Raw genomic sequence first — 7,420 nt, 5'->3', positions numbered from 1 at the left:
TATGGGGTTGCAAAGAGTTGGACACGACTGAGCAACTGAACCACATCAAGCTTCAAATTTCTGCCTGGAGAAACCTGATAAAATAGGCACCCTGATTTTGTCACTTCTCTGTTTAAACTCTCCTAAAATGAAATTGATATTCATATCACATGTAAGAGTTTCTGAGTTTTGAGATGTCACACCAAGGTAACAGGTGCTGGTGAGAATAGAACGCTGCTGGTGGGCAAAACGTTCTTCAAACAAAGCTCTGTTTCAAACTGGATTTAAATACAACACTACATGGGTACATGAAGTATGAACCAAGAGCCTAAATATAGCAGGCAATATGTAAAAACAAATTTGATATCCCATATGTGAGAGTAAAAGCTACTGGTTTTTGCAGTAGTCATGTACGGATGTGAGAGTAGGACCACAAAGAAGGGAGAGCACTGAAGAACTAATGCTTTTGAACTGTGGTGCTAGAGAAGACTCTTGAGAGTCCCTGGGTCTGCGAGGAGCTCAAACCAGTCAATCCTAAAGGAACTCAGTCCTGAACATTCATAGGAAGGACTGACGCTGAAACCAAAGCTCCAATCCTTTGGCCCCCTGATGTGAAGAGCCGACTCACTGGAAAAGACCCTGATGCTGGGAAAGACTGAAGGCAAATGGAGAAGGGGATGACAGAGGAAGAGATGGTTGGATGGCATCACTGACTCAACTGTCATGAATTTGAGCAAGCTTCGGGAGTTGGTGATGGGCAGGGATTCCTGGCGTGCTGCAGTCCATGGGGTCACAAAGAGTCAGACACAACTTAGCAACTGAACAGCAACTACAACAACATGAGAATAAATGTTTCTTGTCAGACCTGCAGCTGGTATGCACACATTGGTTTAGAACACTCTCCAACACAGATTGTCTCTAAGCTGATTAAGTCCGTCACAAGTGCATGAACCAAAAGGTAATGGATTCATCCTGGGATGGTACAGAATGTAACTTTGAACAGTCTGTAATATTTGCAGAGTCTGTAATCCACTCAAGATTTCAAATAATAAAATATTCACCTAAAATTTAAAGCCTCTTGGAAAGTTGCATATTATCTATGAAAACATTCCATAGATTTCTTTTCATAATCATTTTTCACAGTGATAACACTGAGAGGGTAACAGGCAGGAAGGCCAGGGTTCTCCAAATGGAGGAAAGAGGCTACAAGTGCCAGACATTTTTATTTCTCTTAAGCGGCAGGAGGAAAAAAACCAGCGATAATTTTCTTCTCTATACAAATTTAAAAGGAGGTTTCTCTTAAAATGCTGTGTTGCCATGACACCTGGTTTCACCTGAAGCTAACTACTCTCAAATCTTGAGTTAACCAGTACATTGCTTTTTCTTATGGAAATGTTGTCTTAAGCTATGTTACTGTACCCCAGATTTTATCTCCAAGTTGGTTCTGCCAAATGGCCCAACCTACTTACTCAGGTATTGTTCCCCTAATCTATGTAAATGAAACTATTTGTTGGTATTCTGCCCTTCTACAAGATTCAAGTCAATCGTTTTATGACCAGGGATGAATTATCTGGTGCCATTCTAAATTTTATGACACTCCTTTCTTTTCATTAACAGACTGTGAGTGACTATATAACATACAGCTAAAGACAAGGAGGGGTGTACTCTTTTGCCCCCTTCTGATACCTATGTCAGAAGCTATCTCTATCTCCTTTATACTTTAATAAAACTTTATTACACAAAAGCTCTGAGTGATCCAGCCTCATCTCTGGCCCTGGATTGAATTCGTCTCCTCTGGAGGCCAAGAATTCCAGCATCTTATGGTTCAGCAACAAACTTTCAACACTTTAACTCTTCAGTTGCTGATATTATAACCAAGATAAACTTGTCCTCATGGGTGTGGGAGATGAAGTGGATCCATTGTGATTGCTCTCTGGCCAAAAGACTCTCACAATTTCTAATTATGTTCTATATCCACAATATTTATTTTTACATCCATTGAAGTCTACTTCTCAGATCTTTATGTACACCAAACAATAGATACCTGGTCAGTTCAGATTATATTAAACACTCTTTCCATAACTTTTCCAATGTCAATTGAATCAGAACAAGGTGAAGCCGGGAAAAGAGTTGAAATTTTAAATGATCTCTAAGGACCCTTAAAAAAAAAAATTAGACAGAAATCCTAACCATTACTGGTCTATACAAAAGAATCACAATGTGTCTTTTTCATGAAATTGCAACAGTTGACTAACTAGAGTTGCAACAAGTTGGAATTATGCTTGATTTGAGTTGAAACAGTTTGGATGTGGGCATATGAGGATATATAGGATGATACATACTTAAGGAGGTAACAAGTATGAATCCAAAAATTTATAAGGTATGCTTTGTAAACAAAGGTGAAACATTTAACTTGTTTTCACTATCTCACCCTTCCAGACTTTGCCATCATCTACTGACCCCCTGTGGACTTCTTGGTTTAGTGCCCTCAGATTAAAACTAGTCACATGCATCTTGTTTAGCTGTGTTCTCTTTGTTTGAAATTGTTTATGTTTCTCTCTCCTAGTATGCTCTTATAAATGCCACTATCTGTATCACTTATTTTGTCTATAAGGTGGTCTCCTTCATTGTCCACTGTATAACCATCCTCCGTGTATACAGATATTTACATGTCTATGTATATAGATATCTATGTCTATATGTATCTATAATAGATATTTCTATCTGTATATACATAGATAGTTATGTTTATATGAAAATATGTATTTATATGTCTATGTGTATAGATATTTATGTCACTATGAACCTAGGTATTTATACATCTATGTACCTATAATGTATATTTCTTTTTTTTTTCCATTTATTTTTATTAGTTGGAGGCTAATTACTTTACAATATTGTGGTGGGTTTTGTCATACATTGACATGAATCAGCCATGGATTTACATGTGTTCCCCATCCCGATCCCCCCCTCTCACCTCCCTCTCCACCCAATTCCTCTGGGTCTTCCCAGTGCACCAGGCCCGAGCACTTGTCTCATGCATCCAACCTGGGCTGGTGATTTCTTTCACCCTAGATAATATACGTATTTTGATGCTGTTCTCTCGAAACATCCCACCCTTGCCTTCTCCCACAGACTCCAAAATTCTGCTCTGTACATCTGTGTCTCTTTTTCTGTTTTGCATATAGGGTTATCATTACCATCTTTCTAAATTCCATATATATGCGTTAGTATATTGTATTGGTCTTTATCTTTCTGGCTTACTTCACTCTGTATGATGGGCTCCAGTTTCATCCATCTCATTAGAACTGATTCAAATGAATTCTTTTTAATGGCAGAGTAATATTCCATGGTGTATATGTACCACAGCTTCCTTATCCATTCATCTGCTGATGGGCATCTAGGTTGCTTCCATGTCCTGGCTATTGTAAACCGTGCTGTGATGAACATTGGGTTGCACATGTCTCTTTCAGATCTGGTTTCCTCAGTGTGTATGCCCAGACGTGGGATTGCTGGGTCATATGGCAGTTCTAATTCCAGTTTTTTAAGAAATCTCCACACTGTTCTCCATAGCGGCTATACTAGTTTGCATTCCCACCAACAGTGTAAGAGGGTTCCCTTTCCAAGGTGACTTTAAAAAACAGCCACTGAGGTTCTAAAATTTCATGTACATCACAATCAACTGAAAATCTTGCTTAGAAAACATGAATTGCAGGGCCCCACTTCAAAATTTTCTGATTCATTGGGTTTGGGTGGGGCCCATGGTTTACAACAAATTGAATTCTTTTTTTTTTTTTTTATTAGTTGGAGGCTATTACTCTACAATATTGTAGTGGTTTTTGTCATACATTGACATGAATCAGCCATGGATTTACATGTATTCCCCATCCCGATCCCCCCTCCTACCTCCCTCTCTACCCACTCCCTCTGGGTCTTCCCAGTGCACCCGGCCCGAGCACTTGTCTCATGCATCCAACCTGGGCTGGTGATCTGTTTCACCCTAGATAATATACATGTTTCGATGCTGTTCTCTTGGAACATCCCACCCTCGCCTTCTCCCACAGAGTCCAAAAGTCTATTCTGTACATCTGTGTCTCTTTTTCTGTTTTGCATAGATAGTTATGTCTATATGTACATATATATTTATATGTCTATGTGTATAGATATTTATGCCTCTATGAATGTAGGTATTTATACATCTATGTACCTAGAATGTATATTTCATTGCATATAGACATTTGTATATCTACATACGTAGACATTTATATCTCTCTCTGGACATTTACATATCTATGTACCTAGATATTTATATTTATGTACACTTCTGTATATACAAATAGATGTCTTACCAGTATAACAGGGCCTGTAGAAAAGGGAGCGCTCCTACAAAAAGATCTGACTCTGCAACTGGACAACAACAAAATAGAAAATACATTCGGTTCACCTGCCACCAACAACACATGGTATATCAATGTTACTACAATATGAAATAAAGGTTACTTTAAAAAAATAATGCTTAGGGGGACTTCTCTGCAGTCCAGTGGTGAAGATTCTGTGCTTCAAATGCAGGGGGCGAGGGTTCGACACTTGGTCAGGGAACTAAAAACCCCACATGCCACATGGCACGGCCAGTAAATTTAAAAATTATTAAAATAAATAAATAAGAATGTTCAGAAAGAACACACAAGCTTTTGGGTGTTTCTTCAGGTATTTTTCCATATTGAATTAGTCTTGAGTTAAAACTTGAAAGTTTTCACTTTCAAGGTAATCACAACTGGGCATGAAAATGTCCTGACGCCTTGTGGCCATTCCCTGCAATAGCAACCTTAAAACTTATGCTTATGAGACCATTTCACACAAAGATGGGCTCAGTAAAGGACAGAAATGGTATGGACCTAACAGAAGCAGAAGATATTAAGTAGGGGCGGAAAGAAAACACAGAAGAACTGTACAAAAAAGATCTTCATGAACCAGACAGTCACGATGTTGTGATCACTCATCTAGAGCCAGACATCCTGGAATGTGAAGTCAAGTGGGCCTTAGGAGACATCACTACAAACAAAGCTAGTAGAGGTGATGGAATTCCAGTTGAGCTACTTCAGATCCTAAAAGATGATGCTGTGAAAGTGCTGCAATCAATATGCCAGCAAATTTTGAAAACTCAGCAGTAGCCACAGGACTGGAAAAGGACAGTTTTCATTCCAATCCCAAAGAAAGGCAATGCCAAAGAATGCTCAAACTACTGCACAATTGCACTCATCTCATACACTAGCAAAATAATGCTCAAAATTCTCCAAGCCAGGCTTGAGCAACACGTGAACTGTGAACTTCCAGATCTTCAAGCTGGTTTTAGAAAAGGCAGAGAAATGATAGATCAAATTGCCAACATCCACTGGATCATCGAAAAAGCAAGAGAGTTCCAGAAAAAAATATCTATTTCTGCTTTACTGACTATGCCAAAGCCTTTGACTGTGTGGGTCACAATAAACTGTGGAAAATTCCCGAAAGATGGGAATACCAGACCACCTGACCTGCCTCTTGAGAAATCTGTATGCAGGTCAAGAAGCAACAGTCAGAACCACACATGGAACAGCAGACTGGTTCCAAATCGGGAAAGGAGCATATCAAAGCTATATATTGTCACCCTGCTTATTTAACTTCTATGCAGAGTATATCATGAGAAATACCGCGCTGGATGAAACACAAGCTAGATTCAAGATTGCTGGGAGAAATATCAGCAATGCAGATGGCACAACCCTTATGGCAGAAAGTGAAGAAGAACTAAAGATCCTCCTGTTGAAAGTGAAAGATGAGAGTGAAAATGTTGGCTTAAAGCTCAACATTCAGAAAACTAAGATCATGGCATCTGATCCCATCACTTCATGGAAAATAGATGGGGAAACAGTGGCAGACACTATTTTGGGGGCTCCAAAATCACTGCAGATGGTGACTGCAGCCATGAAATTTAAAGACACTTACTCCTTGGAAGAAAAGTTATTACCAACCTAGAGAGTATTTTAAAACGCAGAGATGTTACTTTGCTTAAAAAGGTCTGCCTAGTCAAGGCTATGGTTTTTCCAGTGGTCATGTATGGATGGGAGAGTTGCACTGTGAGGAAAGCTGAGTGTGGAAGAATGGATGTTTTTGAACTGTGGTGTTGGAGAAGACTCGAGAGTCCCTTGGACTGCAAGGGGATCTAACCAGTCCATTCTAAACAAGATCAGAGCTGAGTGTTCATTGGGAAGACTGATGTTGAAGCTGAAACTCCAATGCTTTGGTCACCTGATATGAAGAACTGCCTCATTTGAAAAGACCCTGATGCTGAAAAAGATTAAGGGCAGGAGGAGAAGGGGATGACAGAGGATGAGAATGTTGGATGGCATCACCGACTCAATGGACAAGAGTTTGGGTAAACTCTGGGAGTTACTGACAGACAGGGAGGCCTGGCGTGCTACAGAACATGGGGATGCAAAGAGTGAGACATGACTGAGTGACTGAATTGAACTGATAAGGGGAAAGAACATGAAGAATAGGTATCTATATCTATATCAAGAATAGATAGCTATATGTATACCAGACCAGCTGGAATGTAAGGCATGCTGATGGTGACTGGTTCTGACTCTCTAGACTACAATCAACTGAAGCTTGGAGTCTCCCACAGCCCAAGACCCTTAATGAACATGCCTGTAAAGTTAAAGTGTTAGTCACTCAGTCATGTCTGACTCTTTGCAACCCCATGAACCACCAGCCTCCTCTGTCCATGGGATTCTCCAGGCAAGAAGACTGGAGTGGACTGCCCTGCCCTCCTCTTAGAATCTTCCTCACTTAGGGGTTGAACCCGGGTCTTCTGCTATGCAGAGATTGTTTACCATCTGAGTCACCACAGAAGCCAGAACATGCCTGTACTCATAGATTAAAGCTTACCCAACTTTGTGGTTTACAGAGACACTGCTCTGGAAAGCTCCATGGTGTTTTCCATAGTTCTGCAAGTAATACACATTTCTTTCCCATGAGCTTTCGCTGGGTTTTACCTTCTGGCTCTACACCCACCAAGAGGTAAACTCGCTTTTCTGGTAACATTTCTCCATGCAGACTCCCTACCATCACTCCATACTAATTCTACACTCAGTCGCTTTGCTTCCAATACATGGAAGTCTCATTAATTTTCTGTGAGCAAAGCTACCTAAGGGCCAGAAACAGTGTCCCTATTTTATCTTGTGCAGCCAGTAGCTGTAAGGCAAACTCAGCTCAGTGGATCCACAGTCCTCCAGATCGATGCCTCGGCTTACAGAAAACACTTGCAGGGCTTTGAGGTTTTACGTATACCTCATTTCTGCAGGCTTTTCATACCTACATTAAATATACAAATGGCTCATCAGCGCCACTTCCACTTTCAGGTTAAAAATCCTCCAAGTTTTTTCTAACACACTTATTCCAGGCG

This window comes from Dama dama, chromosome 15, assembly GCF_033118175.1.
Source record: "Dama dama isolate Ldn47 chromosome 15, ASM3311817v1, whole genome shotgun sequence".
Lineage (NCBI taxonomy): Eukaryota > Metazoa > Chordata > Mammalia > Artiodactyla > Cervidae > Dama > Dama dama.
This window is presented reverse-complemented; position numbering follows the sequence as displayed.